This window comes from Cydia pomonella, chromosome 24 (assembly GCF_033807575.1).
Source record: "Cydia pomonella isolate Wapato2018A chromosome 24, ilCydPomo1, whole genome shotgun sequence".
Lineage (NCBI taxonomy): Eukaryota > Metazoa > Arthropoda > Insecta > Lepidoptera > Tortricidae > Cydia > Cydia pomonella.
In genome coordinates, this window is record NC_084726.1 from 7,191,558 (window position 1) to 7,210,270 (window position 18,713).

The 18,713-nt window shown below is 36.6% G+C and overlaps 1 protein-coding gene across 1 annotated transcript in view; it reads left to right on the forward strand.

The window, feature by feature from the left end:
* Nucleotides 1-919: 919 nt before the first annotated feature.
* The window catches only part of LOC133530838 (repetitive organellar protein), a 112,576-nt gene continuing 94,782 nt past the window's right edge, over nt 920-18,713 (forward strand). The window contains exon 1 of the mRNA XM_061868892.1: nt 920-1,196. The gene's annotated coding sequence lies outside the window, so the exon portion shown is untranslated. The remainder of the gene's footprint in view (nt 1,197-18,713) is intronic.

Sequence of the window (18,713 nt, forward strand, 5' to 3'; positions counted from 1 at the left end):
TGGGCTATCAAAATCGCTGCCAACTAAGCACGCATGCGGGAATGAGCACTTTCCGTGCATAGGTATGTCAAATCTTTAAAGAGCCATATGTACTGTAAAACGTTGTACGATGTACGATACACGTGCGAATAGGTAATTCGCAACTCGTGTTAATATAAAACAGTCCCTTCGGTCGTGTTTTAATTTATCACCACTCGTTGCGAATTTCCTATTTCTGCACTTATAAATAACTATAGTAGAATAGTAGTTTAGTAGTTTCTTTAATTTTTGGGATGATCACACTAAAATGAATTTGACAATCAAGTGAGTGAACATGGAGTGAACGACCCTTGAACGAATCGTAGCTAAACCAAAACGAGTGCTGCCAGGCGTACGATGATTATTGTACATATAAGATAATTTGGGCTCCCTTACGATGTACGTTCCAAAGAGCATTATCGTACGCAAAAGTAAGATAATTACAGCTTTCGGACGACACCGCCATAAAGCCTAGTATTTTAAGCAAAATATGTCACTTTCCCTCAGAAATAAGCTACAATTTGCACCTTTTGGATCGTCTCCTTGGTTTAAGTTTAAGGATATATCACAAAAATTACACAAATATATATATATATATAACAGATTTTTGCGCAATTTAGACGAAAATTGCGTTTTCTTTGTCCAATTATATATTGAACATGTAAGCTTATTTTGCAAGAAATGTTAGAGGTAGTGCATTTTTGATAGGCGTACGATAATTTTGTTCATCGGTACGATAATTCGGATACCCAAATACGAAACCTCAAACTCAATAAATAAATAAAGATATTAAAAAAACCCAAATAAGATTATTCTCTTCCGCTCACCTGGCAGCACTGAACGAAACACTCATTCGCTGTTTTCATAACCATTTCCATTCACTCGCTCATGTCAGTTGGGTTAGTCATCTAGCCCGTTTCGTGTGTTTCACTTTGTTATCTTGTTTATTTACGTTTGTTATTTAACAAAACTTATTTCGCTGATTATTTTACTAAACACGAAACTCTATAATTAGTTAACTATACATCTTCCCAGTGTTGTGAATACATGTGATATCATTTTGTGTTTGCGAAAGTTAAACTTGCAGTGTTTGTCTTGTAGTTTCGGTTGTTGTTTTGTGTTTATTTTGAACGTTTGTGTGTGTGATTCCAACTGGATGATTTAACTTCGAAAATCTAGTAAGTGTTTTAATTTGTAATAGTTATTTATGCCCATTTCAATTTATGTACAATAATGTTATGGATGGACAGGGTAATCCGGCGTTGACTTCAAGCAGCTTGCGAAACTTATTTTTTGCTCTGACCTGACCCCGATTCAAGTTGCTTAAATATACTTTTTCACTCCAAAGTATCTTGAACGCATCTGCTTATACTTTTTTTTATTTGAAATCAGTGTGAGTTATGAATCATTAGGCCAAAATAACTACTTGTTGAATGTTAATTCTATACATATCTTGTTGATATCTTTCATCTTATTTATCTTATTATGGTTTATTGTTATATATTTTTGATTGTTAAATGTTCCCATTTTCTATTTTATACCTATGGCTATGGTCATAATGGTCAAAAACAGAAATTAGACAGTATTGTTAACTATTAATTGAACTACCCACATTAGGTTGTAGCCCTAAGGTAGGTGTAGGTTTTTAAGTCTAATTTAAGTACTTCCTATTTTTATTTTATTTCTAGAACTTAATTTTGGGCACATAAATCAATAAAACATAGTCAATAAGAATTTTTCAAATTATTTTTTATAGGGTTTTTCAGAAACCCTATGGGTAAATTCTTATAAATTATCTCAGATAAGCGGTAGATTAATATAGTCTTTTTTATTGAATTACTGCCTATGGGAAATGGTTTGAAACATTTTGTGGAGCAAGAGTTGGGTGGGGTGGGAGGAGGTTACCCAAACCCAGAGTCAGTGGAAGTGGTAGTTTTTCTCACTACAATTTTTCACACCTTATACATATTTCTACACACACACACACACATACATACATCCACATATTTCACACGTATATACATTTGACATATTTCTATTTAACCCTATAGTTGACTGCTAGAGGCATTAGGTCTGTAAGTGAGTCTCCAAGTATGTTGTATTTTTGTGCAATAAAGTTTAAAATAAATAAAATATTCCAAGATCACTTATCAGCACTTAGAATTCATTATCAATAAACATTATCACAAGAAACTGTCTGTAAACTCATGGCCAAGTTATTTAGAAAACTTCCAAGAATAGTATCTACCACTATAAACATAAAGTAGATATGGATGATAATATGATAATGAAAAACTGAACATGGAATAACTTACTTCCCTATTTAAGAAAAATGGGCTGGTCATATAGCACGAAAGACCGATTTATGGAGTAAACGAATTCTCGGGTGGCATCCATGGGGGGGAGGAACATGCTCAAAGTAGACCCCAGATGTGTTGGGACGACAACATCAAAAGGACTGCAGGGAAAAAGTGGCTCCGGTTCGCACAGAACCATGACAAGCGAATTTAAGAATTAGTTATCACCTTACAATCGAATTTACACTCTCATTTTAAAAGATCCTGAAATAGCATGAAATTGAAATTGATGAATTAAAGGAAAATATAACATTTCCAGCAGGACTTAAACCCGCAACCTCTACAATCCATGCATTGCTCTTAACCAATTGAGGTACGGAAGCAATGCAAAACTTAAATTTGTAGTATCGCTTGCAGATCTATCTGCTTATTAAAATTGTATTAACATGAAATTTGACATGAACTATCAAGTAATGTCTATCTATGCTGGTACCGATGATTTGTAACTCAAGATTTAGGCAAGAGGTCATAAGCATTATAAAATTTAAGCACTTACCTTCTGACAAATTTTCCAAGTTGCAAGCAAGAAATGTGCATGTGCTAACGAGCTTCTGCTTACCGAAAGAGAAAGAGGCAAGCTTACAAGGACATTGAAGTATTCTTTGTGCTCAGTATGTATGAGTATACTCTACCTATAGTTATATAATATCATTGGCTGGTATTAATTTTCGTTGCTAGAAATTGTAATACAAAGAAATTAAAGTTAGTAAAAGTTTTACATAATATCTACTTATTCTTTTTTAGGGTTCTGTACACAAAGGGTAAAACTGCACCCTATTACTAAGACTCCGCTGTCCGTCCGTCCATCTGTCCGTCTATCACCAGGCTGTATCTCATGAATCGTGTTAGACAGTTGAAATTTTCACATATTATGTATTTCTGTTGCCGCTATAACAACAAATACTAAAAAGTATGGAACCCTCGGTAGGCGAGTCCGACTCGCACTTGTCCGGTTTTCTTTTTACTACCTCCATCTACCTTCTACTCTACTAGAAAATCTTCAACATTATGAGTTCAGTGACCTCTACCACCCCTGAGTTAAGTGATATACCTATAGCCGTGTGTAATCATTCAACCTCGACACTCCTGCCGATAACTAGACCAATTTAAATACATATAATGTAAAAAATGCGTGCCCATTGCTGAAATAAAATTCCCAGTTTCCTGGAAGGTAATTACGAAGATAACACTTCCTATTGCTTTGAATTAATTGCGTGCAAATTTGCGATACACATCAAAGAACATATAAACGTCTTACTTATTCTATCCTAGTACAGTTGACGTTAAAATAAGTTTACATTTTTCGCCGTATTTCAAAGTAATGGTGCAAAATTGTTGATATATTTTTGACGTCGTACCTTAGCCGATTTCGTTCGAAACGTCTTAAATGCCTATATTATACAAATACTTTAGGTCGTTTTAAGCGTGCAGCAAGTTTTTTTTATCAATGCACGTTTGAAACATCTTAACTTCATTTACAGTACATAATATATGGTACTACTTTCCCGCCCGTGTGCGGGAATGAGCACTTTCCGTGCATATGTCGAAATTTCAAAGAATAATATGTACTGTAAAACGTTGTACGATACACGTGCGAATAGATAATTCGCAACTCGTGTCGATTTAAACACTCCCTTCGCTCGTGTTTTGATTTATCACCACTCCTTGCGAATTTCTTATTTTATGCACTTGTATCGTAAATAACTATTTCATCACACTTGATCGAAAAAGATCTTATTTCATGCAGGTATACTAAAAGACAAAGGTATGTATTGTTCCCGAGGAAGTTATGGATTGTGAAAAGAAGCTATAACTCCCTCGGGAGTTATAGGTTTTTTTAAAAATTATGTCACTAATTCATACGACAACAAATACTAAAAAACAGAATAAAATAAATATTTAAGGGGGCTCCCATACAACAAACGTGATTTTTTTGTCGTTTTTATAGATAATGGTACGGAACCCTTCGTACCATTATCTATAAAAACATTATTATGTATTTATTATGGGAGGAAAACATCGTGAGGAAACCGGACTAATCCCAACCAGGCCTAGTTTACCCTCTGGGTTGGAAGGTAAGATGGCAGTCGCTTTCGTAAAAACTAGTGCCTACGCCAAATCTTGGGATTAGTTGTCAAGCGGACCCCAGGCTCCCATGAGCCGTGGCAATATGCCTGGACAACGCGAGGAAGAAGAAGAACCCTTCGTGCGCGAGTGCTACTCGCACTTGTTGTTTCTTTCCTCCAATTCTGATTAAATTCTGAATCCTTTAGATGGAGAAATAGTGTGCCTGTCACTAGTGTCCACCGATGAACAGCTGTGAGACGCTGATTCGAGAAACATGGATACCGTAAAACCACTCAACTATAGTCCAATACTGCAACTATGGTCCACAAGTTCAAAAGGAAATTAAGTATCTATGCCAATGTTCCTTGTGGTTTACTCTTAGTTTTACCTTCCATTTATAATCATACTTTGCCTTAGAACTACAAAAATATAGTAAAATACACACCTGAACGAGAAAAAATTAGTTTATTTGTGGACCATAGTTGGGAGCTTTGGACTATAGTTGGGTGGTTTTACGGTAGCCTAATGTAGTAGCAAAATAATAAGATGGGTTTTTTTGCTCTCAACAGTTTTATTTCCTGGGTTAGCTCTTAGTCTAATGTTCATTTACCATACATCTTTCTTTAAATCTGCTATCAACTGTCCGGCCCCTTAATTACAATTCCATACAGAATATGGTCATCGCAACTCTGACTTTATTTTACGTACATAAAGTGCATATTTCATTGCATTATTCCGGCATTAAACACCAAATTAAAACCTCAAATGAAAACACTGTCAATTTAAGCTTTATTCAGTAGAGTTAAGGTAGTTTATCTTAATATGCTGTGGGTTTAAAGCGAGATGCAAGTCTGTCTATAATTAAATTGATTTATTTCCATCCTGTCCCAAATTAACATGAGCGAAGGAGAAGACAGGTCTGAGAATTTGTTAATTTTCTTATGTGAAAATTACCATGAAATTGACCGAGCGAAGCGAAGGTCTCCGATCCAGCTTGGGCAAAAAAGCTATCGTATGCCTGTCCGGCGGTTCTCCTCTTTACAGCTCGTGTTTTACATTTTGTGACCAATTCGATTCAGTTTTTGGATTTATTTTGAATTACATACTTACATATTAGCCACTTTAGTCAGTCGCATCGCAATATCCAAGTTCCTGCAAGAAGAGATTGGAATCGAATCTTAATGATTTAGGTTTTAGTAATGCGATCAAACTGAACATCAATTCATTGACGTGCATGAGAAACATTTTTTTCTAAATTCCCATTTTTACCCAAAACTCCGTTGCACAACCGCAAAACGCGCGTGAAGTCACGTTCCAAATTTCGAAATTCAAAAATTCGTCCATGGAATTGTTCGCCTGGGAAAACGGTGTTTCCATTCACAAAGTTTACCGACCGCTGAGCAACAAACCAGTTTGAAGTTTACTACATACTTGTTGGTACTGAGAGGTCTGAATATACTGGGTATGACTTTAGAGATGAGTAGATAGTGGTTTGTTTAACAGTTGTGCGGTCGATTGGTTTCGGCCAGTGACAACCACAGACAATGCTGCTATCTCCAACGCTTTATTTGGTCAACGAATAACTTTGATGAATCTCCGTATTGTGAGCTCGAAGTACATATAAAATGTATGAGTGAAGGGATCAAGATTATACTGGATAGTTGGGTTCGGTATGCTGTCGGAGTGTCGTGGAGCAAAAAACGGGAACTGTTTAGGTAATAAGTATGTTTTTGACATTTTTATTCACGACTGGATATGTCATGTTTTGTTGAACTTTGTTTCTGGAACTTTTTCAATACTTTACAGACACTGCTAAGTGTTAAATACAACGGCATTAAAATACCGCTTGTTCAATGGAAGTGGAAAATCTTTATAGTATTTGTATTGGCTAGTGAAAACACATTCTTAAGTTCATATGTTACACGCAAGTTACTCTAAACACGAATTGGAGGCATACAGTATGTACATAAGTGCAAGCCTTTGAACAGAGGCGAGTGGAACTCGACGCGAAGCGTGACGAGTTAAAGGCCCGACCTGCGGTCATAAGTTACAGTTTTGTCGGAGGGGTCCTCACTTGCGAAGAGTGTGGCCGTACATTTACTGCGAAAATAGGCTACGTCAGCCACCTGAGAGCTCATGATCGTCGCTCTCACTAGACAGTACAAAATCAGTCGCCGAGGCCGAAACCGGCTAGGACGGGATGATGATGATGACGACTATAAGCCAAAATAAATTTCATATACGGAGGAAAAAAATACCAAGGCCTCCAGTGCCCAGCCCAGGAATCAAAACAGCGTCCTATGTTTATGCCACGAAAACTATTGCCAGACATAGGTAGATATAGATCTTGTTGCGGTAATGTTCATGTCGTTTTAAAATGTGAGCATAACTTCGATTGTTTGGGAGCGGCTTTTTGGCGGCAGGTTTTTGTTGAGACATTTAGGGTTCAAGCTAATTTGGTTGCCGTTATATATGGGTATACTTATATATTTGTAGGTAATAAGTGGGTAGGCAGTCGCGTAATAAATACTTGTCGAGCAACACGTCTTTTATTTAACAGTGGAGACGAGGATGGGATTAATTTAATTTTTCAATTCTGAAATGTCCATTGTAAAGTAAACCCTAAATGGCTTAGCTATTAAAGTCTGTGACTGTACAAAAAGCAATTTTTAAGGAAACCCATGGCAATATTGTACTGTTACTACTTATCCCCTTATTCATAAACGTCTACTAAAGTTGACAAGCCGCTAATAATCGTTTGTCCCTTTCCATCATACCAATACGCCGGAACTTATTATATACTGTACCCCTAGTGTAAATTTAATCGACATCATAACGTGACGAACGAGTTTGCGTTAAGTCTCATTTTGTATAGGATTTTGAGTTTCCAAAACGTCCTGCTTGGCGCGCTCTTTCTAAATCCAATACAAAATGAGACTAAACGAAAACGCGTACGTCACGTTTCGAAATCGAATTTATTTACACTAGGGGTACTGTTATGTTTACCAGTTAGAAATATGAACTGTCACAGAAAAATACGTTAATTTATGTATTGTAACTGTAGTCGAGAAACATGAGAAAGCTATTGTTATAGTCTACATCCAAGATGGAAGACTAATGTGTTTTCGTTTTTATTAAAGTGGCGCAAAGGTGCACAACTGTTAAAAGTAAAAAGTTAAAAATTAAAAAGTAAAAAAGTCTGAAAAACACCTATACATTACAAATGTATAGGTGTTTTTCAGACTTTCCCCTGTAGTATAAGACGAAATTACTTGCCAAATGTCATAGTTCTAGGTCAACAGAAAGTACGTACTTAGAAGTTTGATTTTTTCACAGCTTCAAGGGAATGTAGACTAGCCCTAAGTATATGTAACTCCTCTGGAGTTGCAGGCGTACATAGGCTACGGAGACTGCTTAGTATCAGGCGGGCCGTATGCTTGTTTGCCACCGACGTAGTATAATAAAAGGGTTTAATTTCAACTCGATATCTCAACGCGTTTCCGAAATGGTATTTGCAGACAGAAACATGGACAGCAAAGTTATCCTAATAAGGGTTCCGTTTTTTCACAATACTCGGTAAATTTAAGGAACCAACATCCAACTCACTTTGCGGCGTTTCTGTTATCATTGTAGTAGTAGTAAAACTCTTTAATGTACATAAATGAAAACAAAACAGGAAATAAAACACTCGTCATTAGTACAAAGGCGAACTTATCCCTTTAAGGGATCTCTTCCAGTTAACCTTGTCATCAATTACTAAATTCAGGAAGAATTTATGGTTAAACAAACTTACCTGAAGTGAAGTTTGGCCATAATTATAGTTACATCCGAAGAGAGTGCTAGATGCCTAGTACATTAAACAGTCGATAGTATAATTGTAAAGCTCTTTACGCTTACACGTGTGTGTGTATTCCATAAAAATACCTACACAGACACAGCTGCAACATTCTAAATTCTTAGATGTAGGCAAAGTCGTTTTTCCTCTTATTTTATTACCCTGGTCAGGACATAGTCATCATCACATTGTCGATACATAACTAAGAACAAACTGCGTACCTACTGTACTCAGTCTGACCGCACTATGTAATAAAATTACTTAAATAACATACGTTTTGTCTTTGAAGTTGTCTTCTTTACGAATAGTACCAACGTTATGTATTTATGTTTACATATTTTTGTTACGACATTGACTTCGATGCATACTAGTTACGTATTCTGTAGAATTACTTTTAAGATTGTTAGCTTAACAGTCTCGACGTGAAATATGTATTTCATACACTTTTTTTATTTCTTTGCCACTTGGAGAGCCTTTACACTTGCATATCTTATTAATATGTATTTTATCATTCTCAGACCGTTACGTCTCTGTAATATTGTATAATATAATATACTTGACTTAATGGATCTTTTGGACAAAATGTGTGTTGGATTCAACTCATGTTGGACGAAATGAGTGTTGACGTAAAACGGGTTGGACAAAATGCATGTTTGACCAAATACGTGTTGGACGAAATGCGAATTGAAATATCATTTGCACGAACTGCGTATTGGACGCACAGCTAACAAATCCATACTAGTTATGTATTCTGTAGCATTAGGTTATAAGCCTGTTAGCTAAACAGTCTTGACACTGTTTATTTTTTCATTATGACGCTTGGAGAGACTTTACACCTCCAAATCTTATTAGTATTAGTACTCTGACATTTGGGACCTTTTACATCTCCATAATGTATTATTAACCACAGAGATTATACATCTCTGTTATACATATTGTAGAAATTATTTATTTTAAGATTATTATAATGTAAGTTGTATTGACTTGTGAAAGAGCTCATGAGTTCTACTTGCAGAATATTTTCACTTTATTTTGGCGCTGCAGTGTATCTTCAGTCAGTCAGCATCAAACGTAGCGTATCGGACTATTATGCGTCAAAAAGTATCAAAAATTCTCAATCTTACTAGTTAAAAAAATATAATATATGGCACCGTAAAATTGTAAATACTCGTCGGTTTATAATCTAACTAGTTACATTATAAACAGGCGGTAGTTAGATTACAAACTAACCTAACCTAACCTACGTTAGATTATAAACTAACGGGTGTACAATCTTACGGTATCATATATATATAGAGCAATTAAACGGTTGCAGAAGCTTTTACACGCGAACTGTCGAAATATACCCCCATTTGGAAAAATAATTGAGAAATGCAAATACTTTTGGCGTTGTTTCATACTCGTACGCTGCTACTGATGCTGTCTGTACCATCGTCCACACAATGCACTGACAATCAACCCAACGACGATACACGCTTTTTATACCTTATTACTAAGACATAACGTCTACCTATGGTCAGATATTAAGAACGCGCTATAGTCTATGCTTTTGTACGCGGTCAGTAAGTCTCGTTTCTTTCCACAACCCACAACAGATTGTGGACTTAAATACAAAGAACCACTGCAGCTGTCCTGTCTACATATGATATTCAATCTTAAATCTATAATAATATGGTTGGAAATGAAAGAAGGATTGTATATATGATACAACTTATTTTAAAAAAGGCGTATGTAAGCAGGAGCTTTATAGGTAGTTATGACATTTTGTGCGTGATCTTAGGATAACTGAATGCGGTACAGTGATGTCATCGACCAAAATGCCTGTTTGAGCTAACTGTTATTCGGGAATGCGTCCGTCCTTGGCAAGGACGGCCATTTTTCAACCGACTTTAGAAAGGCAAATTGTGCGGGTACCTCGGACCACCAGCTTGAGTTTGACACTGACATATTCGCTAGCGTGTGCGTAACTTACTGTTTATGCATCTCGCTCGTAGGTACTCGCATATTAGCGCGAGCGACATGTAAGTATAGAAAGTAAGTTACGCAGACGTAAGCGAATATGTTAGTTTGACATTGCTAAGTCCCTCGGGAGTTATAGCTTTTTTTTCACAATCCATATCTCCCGCGGGAAAAATACATGCCTTTGTCCTTCAGTATGACTGCATGAAATAACATTATTTTTGAGCAAGTGTGATAAAAAGTAAGTATGGAGCGTCCTTGCACCGCAGCGAGCGTAGCTAAAGGACATTCCATACGTTACAAAATCTGCCCTGCCCTGCGCTGCGTGGAAATGCGTCGCCTGCGTCTCATAGTATAGTCAAGTTAAGGAAAAGTATGGAAGTAAGTCGTGTAGTCGTGCTTTTTTTGGATTCGTTAGATGGCGCAACTAGATTATTTCCCCCGAGTTGCACCGTTTCTATTATGTACGGAAGACCGTTAAATTTTAGGTATAAACTATAAAGTGCCGTAATTTTGGAGTAAATTAAAAGCTATTGGGTTCAAGCTAAGTAGTGTATAGAGAACACCTTGGTGCATAGTATATCTTAATTAAAAATATGTGCAATGTATGATACACTAAAAAATTTTTTTTTTTCGATTGCGGCTCGAGGATAAGTCAGTCGGTTGGTGCAATCTCAAGTTAAGCTTTTTAAAGCATTATAAACATTCAGTTAACTTTGCACGCCTGGGCAAATTATGGAACATGTATTTTTAATTATTTTGTACATTGTGCTTCGGGGGAAATTAAGAGAGACGTTAAAATTTAAAAAACGGTACTTATCTAAAGACACTACATTTGCACTAAATAAAAAATAGATTTTTTTTACCGGAAGTTTGTCAAAAAGTAAATAGAATTAATCGCAACGAACTGCAAGCGAAGGTGGTTGGCCGCACGCGGCGCGGGGCGCGCGGGGCGGGGAGATAGCGCAGCGCGCAGCTAGGATTTGCAATATCCGACAATTTTTCGGATCCGGATACATAGAAATAGGATATCAAGAACGACTGTTAAACTTCAAAAGTGCGACCAAAAATGAAATGCAAGTTTGTGCGTAAATTCTCTATGTGAGATCAAAAATAGTGATGTCATGTTACAACATATTAATAATCTATCGGTGTTTGACCGCTTTATCGACTGCTTATTCAAATGTGTTTGATTGTATTAAAAAATGTTATACGAGTAGGTATGAAGTCGCTTCCCTTAGGGTCATATAGGGCCCAAAAGGTGCCTTTGATGAAACCAGCACCATATTTTAGTATTTTGTTAAGCATGTTATTTTGACAAAAAACCATCGGGAGACAGTTTCTAACGTGGTTAAGTCACAAGTTATGACGTCATCAAAATGGCCGGTGCCGTGTTCAGAATATTGCGTATACCACAGAAAGTATATCACATGTAAGCTTGTGTGGGGTGTCATAAAAAGCAAAATTAAATGCGCTACAATATCGTTTATATATTTGACCTTGTAAATACCATAGTTTGCGAGAAATTAAAAGTTTTATTTAAATTTTCCCGAAAAAAAATCCGTTTTTTGTTTTCATCAACTTTACTAGTAACTTTACAGGAAAACATTGTATCAAGATATGAATGCTACATTAGTAAGCTATAAAATTCCATTAAAATTTTGAAAATCGGTTTATAAACTAGCAAATTACACTATTTTTGTTCCATACCGGATGACACCACCACAAGAGTCGGATGGCTGTTTCAATACAATTTGCAAGGCAAATGATGTTTAAGTAAAGGTAACTTGCTGAACGATATTTATAGTAAAGTAATATTTTCGATAAAAGTATTATTATCAAAATTAAGAATACTGACATTGTTTTATTGTAATTTACTCCGGATCTAGCTAATTAAAGTTACACACTAATTAAAAAAAATATTTATTTTTTTACGTACTTATTATTTTGTCCCAGAGCATGCACCTTCGCATGCGCAAAGCATAGTGTATTTAAATCCGTGTTTTACTCACCCACACCCTGTATAGCGTTCTTTGCACTTGCCAGACAATAGCTCCTTGCAGCTGAGACTAGCATCAGGAAGGGTTTTCTACAAAGAGGTGTACGCTGGTCCATCATTTTTCTTTCGCCAAGCCTAGTTGCAAGAATCTAGCATTTGTGGGTCGCTATTCAGGTAAATTGGTCCCAATGTGGGTCTGTTAAGCCCTTTTTATATGCTGTAGGAGAGCATCCTGTTGATGGAATATACTCGATCGCTCTGTTTTTAGGGTTCCGTAGCCAAATGGCAAAAAACGGAACCCTTATAGATTCGTCATGTCCGTCTGTCTGTCCGATTATTTCCTAAACAAGATCCTCCTCGCAGTATTTACAATACCTATTTGTGTCACTACTGGGAAGTTATATGTAGGGTTTGCAATTAGAATATTGTGATATTCTAATTATTCGAATATCCACCAAAATAAATATCCGAATAAACGGATTTAGATAACACAGAAATAACGTTTTTAACTATGTTTTAATACAATGATATTACCCCAACCAATTTTAAATGATGATGACAAATGACAAAGAGCCGACCATCTTAGCCCTATTCATTTGGAGATATTCTAGTGGTTGATTATCAGACCAATTTTCTCCCCTTCCTACTCTACTATCCTAGCCTTGGCCTCCAGGTGGCTTTTGTTTTGAGCCTATAGCCCCAAGTCATCAGGATATCGAATGATCTAATGTTTGCATTAAGCAACATTCGCATTCATTGTATAAAGTTACTGCGTGACATAATGTACCTATCAAAATTGATGTGCTGTAAGTATTTGAATTGATTAAATATATGAAAATACTATATTTAAATGACAAAATGGTATGAAATTATTCATAAATTTCATTAGAAAATTGTTTCGGTTATAGGTCAATAACCATATTTAACGGATCCGTAATATCCGGATCTTATAGTTGACGGATATCCGGATATTTCGGATATCCGGATCTCAAACCCTACGCGCAGCGATTGTTCCGAGACAGTTTGTTTGACACTTTTGACGGGCAACGAGCACAAATCTTTCTTCTGGCATTAAAACGGAACTGTTGTTTTAAACAATCATTGAGTGAACTAAGTAGTCTAACGTTTTCGTAAGTATATGGAAAAACGCGATCTTTCGAATTTAACAAACATTGAGCGTACCTGTATTTAATTTGTTGACTGTCTGTCTGCATACTCAGAAACCCTACTATTTTTGCAGTACATGCCACTACTCGTGCCTCAAGAGCCGTGCTTCGTCGGTGCATCTACGCGCGGTCCTTCTCTTGCCACTAATCACGCGCTTGTCGCTTCTGTGTATTTATTGCTCTACGTTTTTGGTACTTGATTACAAAACTGCATGTTCCGTATAAAAATGCCAATTTTTTATGGGGTGCGAATGTAAACAAAATCAAATGAATATGATTGCATCAATTTCCAATAGTATTAAAATTTCCCCCGAAGTACAACGACACTAAAACATGAAAAACTACTTTCCGGATGTCGCACCCTGGTGCGAATTTGACATTGGATTAAGATATTTTTTCTAATTATTTACTCAATTTGCACCGAGTACATTACTTTCCCCAGACCCGCAATGGCCAAAATAGATTTTTTTCTATGTTGTTTTTTTTTTTACCTGTTCCGTAGCTTAAATTAACATAAATAACACGTGCGAATTTAGATATAAGTGTTGTAAAACGTACGCCAAATTGCACCGAGTACACCTTTTTTCTCTTCTTAGTTATAACCATTACATTATTTTCAGCCGATTTCACCCCTTTCCGGGGGGGTGAATTTAGTAACGATTGTATAAAGTTCGATTTTTAGCCCATACAAAACAATCCGTAGTGATTTTATTAGTCCTTAGAATTAGTTCCTGACTTTTGTGAAATTTGACTTAATTTGACCATACTATCAGCATACGCTTAGCCTGAGAACCCTGACTGAATGACACGATAAAATAAGAGGCCTTTTCATCTGTGTGAGATGTTTTAAGCAGCCTCCTGGTAACGACACTTGGGTTCGTGGCTGTATAGCCCTATGCGAGAGAGGATACCACGTCCACACACGCGGCAGGTGTATGCTTGCCCAGGTGGGTGAGGGTTGGAGGCCTGCTCGTGGCGCCTCATGCGTTTCTCTTTTAAAGAGGTAAACCAGGCATCGTCGTATTTGGATTGACCATCATGAATAGCATGACGCCATACGGGTCGGTCTTCGGCCAGTTTTTGCCATTGGTTACATGAGATGTTAAAAGCAACCACATCACGCTTGACGCAATTTTTGAAGCGCAGCATTGGTCGTCCGACCAGTCTTTTTGCGTCTGCAACCTCCCTTAGCAGGATTATTTTGATGACACGATAAAAGCTTTCTAATAAAGTGACATTTCCCATATCTACAAGACACTATTTGTTTTATGTTCTCTTAATCGAAACTTTACTACGATTATAAAACCCACTCTACTATCCTGCTATGCAATCGACAGAGCTCTATAAACTAGATAAACAACCCTATTACACAGCTATTAGGAATTAATTCACTTCGTTATTATCTATGTAACCCAATCTGAATTATGCAGATAGTGATTGTTGCATTAAATTGGTTGAATTTGTAATTTAATGTATATTGAACGCATACATTGCCCCGCGTTCCTACCATTTGAATTCTAAACTTATCTAAATGTTACAAAGTCTCTTTCTGCATATTTGCTTAATGAAATTTGATGTTTGATGGTATAGAACTTAACTAGACAAACCATCATAAGTGTAACTTCTAGATATGTATCTATTATTTAAGATATAAAATCGCTTTTAGAGTAGGTACGCTATTTCTCGTGTACCCTGCCTCTCCATGTACTCTCTGTGCCCTGACTCCCTTAAACCGCCCTATCCAAGAAATTACTCGAGAACTAGCGTTGTCTAAAAAGAATTGATTTGTGGCAGGTATGAATTAACCCTTAAATAAGGCAATCAATAGTAGCACTTAGCTTCGTATGGTCAATTCATAAATGTCAAAAAATTATTCTTAGGTGACTCCGATAATAATGAAAGCCCGCGATTATACTATAGCTTGCTTTGACTCACACTTGGAAAGCAAATGTAATATCACCCCTGTAAAACCGCATTCTTTAGACGTAATAAGTATTGGTAAGACATTGCGCTGATACATACATTAAGTATACTTGTATCGTATACGCATCTTGTAATTAATGGCCTCGTAATCCGAAAGGGCTAATGGGTGTATCATTAGCGTTGTAATGATAATGCAATGTTCGGAAGCAGTTTCAACAACAGTGATACATTTTATATTAGATTACTAATTAATGTATAATAAATATATAGTCAACGTAGGTTTGATGGTTTTAAACGGTTAGTGAAACTAGCTGTACCTCCTCTTTTTTGTTTTAATGTTATTTTTTGTGGATTTATTATGTTGACTAAGAAGACTCAAAACAAGTTCTATGGCTCTTTGAAATTCCTAAAACTGATGATTACTACTGTGGTTGGCTCTTCTCTTCAAACTTTACTACCACCAACTGGTGGTGGTGGTAGTGGTATTTTGGGTGTCCCGGAGAGCCGCAATATCAACTCCAAAGAGCCGCATGTAGGTCGCGAGCCTCGGTTTGCCGACCCAGGGGTTGATATAACTATCAAATAGCGTTAGAATTAAATTACTTTTGTACCTTTCATACGGTTAGGCATATCTTTTTTTACATTTTAAAGAAACAAAAAGGTTATTCGTTTATCTTTCCTCTTGTCATCCGTAGGCCAAAATAAAAATCAAAGCGCTTATTTTCGTATCAATGTTACCTGTTTATATCCGAAAAAATACCATGTTACATAAACACTGAAAGAAACACATTTGATACATTTAAAACCTAATAGCCTAAATCATGTAAAAAGTAGACCAGTCCACAGGTTTATGAGCAGTATTTAGCAGTAAATCCGACATTACGTCCCGTTTCTAAAATAAACAGCGTTTGATCGCTTCGGCGAATCGGCAACGGTGTCTCGAATCGATACGGGGAATCGAGATGGGCGAGAATTCTGTTGACATCGTATTTGACAGAGTTGGTAAGAAGCCAACCATTGATTGCAATTGAATTTGTAACATAGTGTAGCGTAACCTGAAATCTTGTTTAAGACTCACACGAACCTACCCGCCGCTATATTATCGAAGTTTAACGAAGTTAAATAATTAAATAATATGAAATTAGGCTTGAATATTCAGGTAACATATATTAAAAATAAACAGCGTTTGATCGCTTCGGCGAATCAGCATCAGCAACGGTGTCTCGAATCGATACGGGGAATCGAGATGGGGCGGAATCATGTTGATGTAGCATTTGGTGACAGCCTAATAGAGTTGGTAAGAAGCCAAGTATTGATTGCAATTAAAATAATTTAAGTAACATAGTGTGTTGGCGTAAGCTGTAATCTTATAACTCTTAAGTTACAGCTTAGTTTTCCGAGACTGCATTTAAGACTTCAGTCGATTCTCTTTTCAAGTCGGTTGAACTTTTGATCAGCTTAAATGTATTAAACAGCCAGTATGGTTTTTTTTTTAGTTTTGGTTCTATAGTTTTATGTGGTTGTTCAGTATTAGGTAATGTAGTTACAATACAAATAGCCGATACAAGGTATTTCCCGACAAGTTTCATACAAACCGCTTTATCAACAGCGGTCCTTGTCAATTTATTGTTTCAAGTTACTCCGTCAAATGCGCCCTGTGGCATGTCCAAAAACATGTTGACGAGATTACTTTACCCCGATATTGGAACTATAGGAGGGGCCACATACTAACCGTCAATGGGGGCCCGTATCGATGTATTGCCCCAGCGTAGAACAATACCAAATTGTCGAGTCACTGCATTCAATAGTCATGAACGCGTGGTGCAAGTGGAAATAAACATTTACACTATGTTTTAATTTAACTATAGAAAGTTACATTATGGAGGTTTTATCACAAAACAAAAGCTTTATAAGTATAAGATTTTAGAGTAAATTAATGCCATCCACGATGATACGCAGATTTGTCAAATCTAACCTTTTATATTTTATAACATGACAATAGGAGTCGACACGGTTCGGAGACCCACACAATGGCAAGTTCCGAGTAGGATCGAGAATACGTTTTTAAATTTTGTTAAATAAAATTGAACTGAACGAACCAAATAATAAACCTCTACGCACATTACGTTTTTTCTTGTAATGAGCATTTGCTATGAGGCAACCTATTCATCCACGGTATATTTCCTATAAGATCAATATGGTGAAGACTGTATCAGGTAAGATCGTCTACAAGATCTTACGTCGCTTCTAACTCTTGCGTTTGTGCAAATACTCCACTTACAAGGTCGGTACAGCAAAAGGAGTACGTATACAAATACGAGGGTTCTTTCCCTATGAGTCCCATGACGGTCTTCCGAACCAAAAAAATGTATATACCGTCTTGTCTTGTCCACAATGATCTTACCTAGTTATAATTTTTCGACCAATTTGATTGACTGTATTGTGTGAGAAAATCCGTACGTTGTATGCAGTCACTCTTCGGTTTTTTCCCGAATTTTATTTTTAAACCATTTTTGTATATCTCTTTGGAACCACTGCCAATGAGTAATGTTTTGTGTAACTTGTACCTATGACCTCTCGTACCTCGGACCACAAAACTCGTTGCATTTAGAAAGTGACTGACATTAACAATATAGGTAATTTGGACAATTTAAACATTGCTCTGCGCACTATAAGCATAATACTTGGTCAAATGGTCATCGTCATAAAACGGAGAGATCGTGCAATCGACGGGTATTGTCTTCTGCCTTTGTATTAAAATATTTCGTTAGAGAAATGCTGTGATTATCATAGTACTCAGAATTAAATTTTACTCGACTATTCCATAAAGAAAATGAATAATTTTCAAGTGTAAACTGTAAACGGAGGTCTTCGGGCAGTTTGCGGGCACATGATTTTACAGTGTTAAGGTAACATTCGGATTCAGACTGCGCAGTGTCAAATCTCAAAAATAAATACGAGTGATATGAGGACGTAGTGTGGATCGGCAATTAAACGTATTGCTAGGATTGTTAGTTATCGAGTCCCATCCAGATGCAACCAGTGTTGATACTGTTGATGAGGCATTCCTCCCTGTGCTCATTCGTTGTTATTAACGAATGGAGACTAAACGCTGGTTGTTTTGAACTGTATGTTGTCCTACTGCTGGGCAAAGACCTTCCCCCACAAACGTTACATAACATAAAACACTTAGTTGCGAGAAACTCCCTTTTGACACTCGTGCAAAATATATTTTTTACTGTCCAAAATTAAACGTCAAACACTACACCACTCGATGTCAACCGTGTACCTGAGGGCCTGGCCAAGATGACAACAGTACATCGTCAAACGCAAAAAAAAAAAAACACTTTTTCAATTTCTCCCGGTTCTGTGTAGTCTTTGGCTATTCC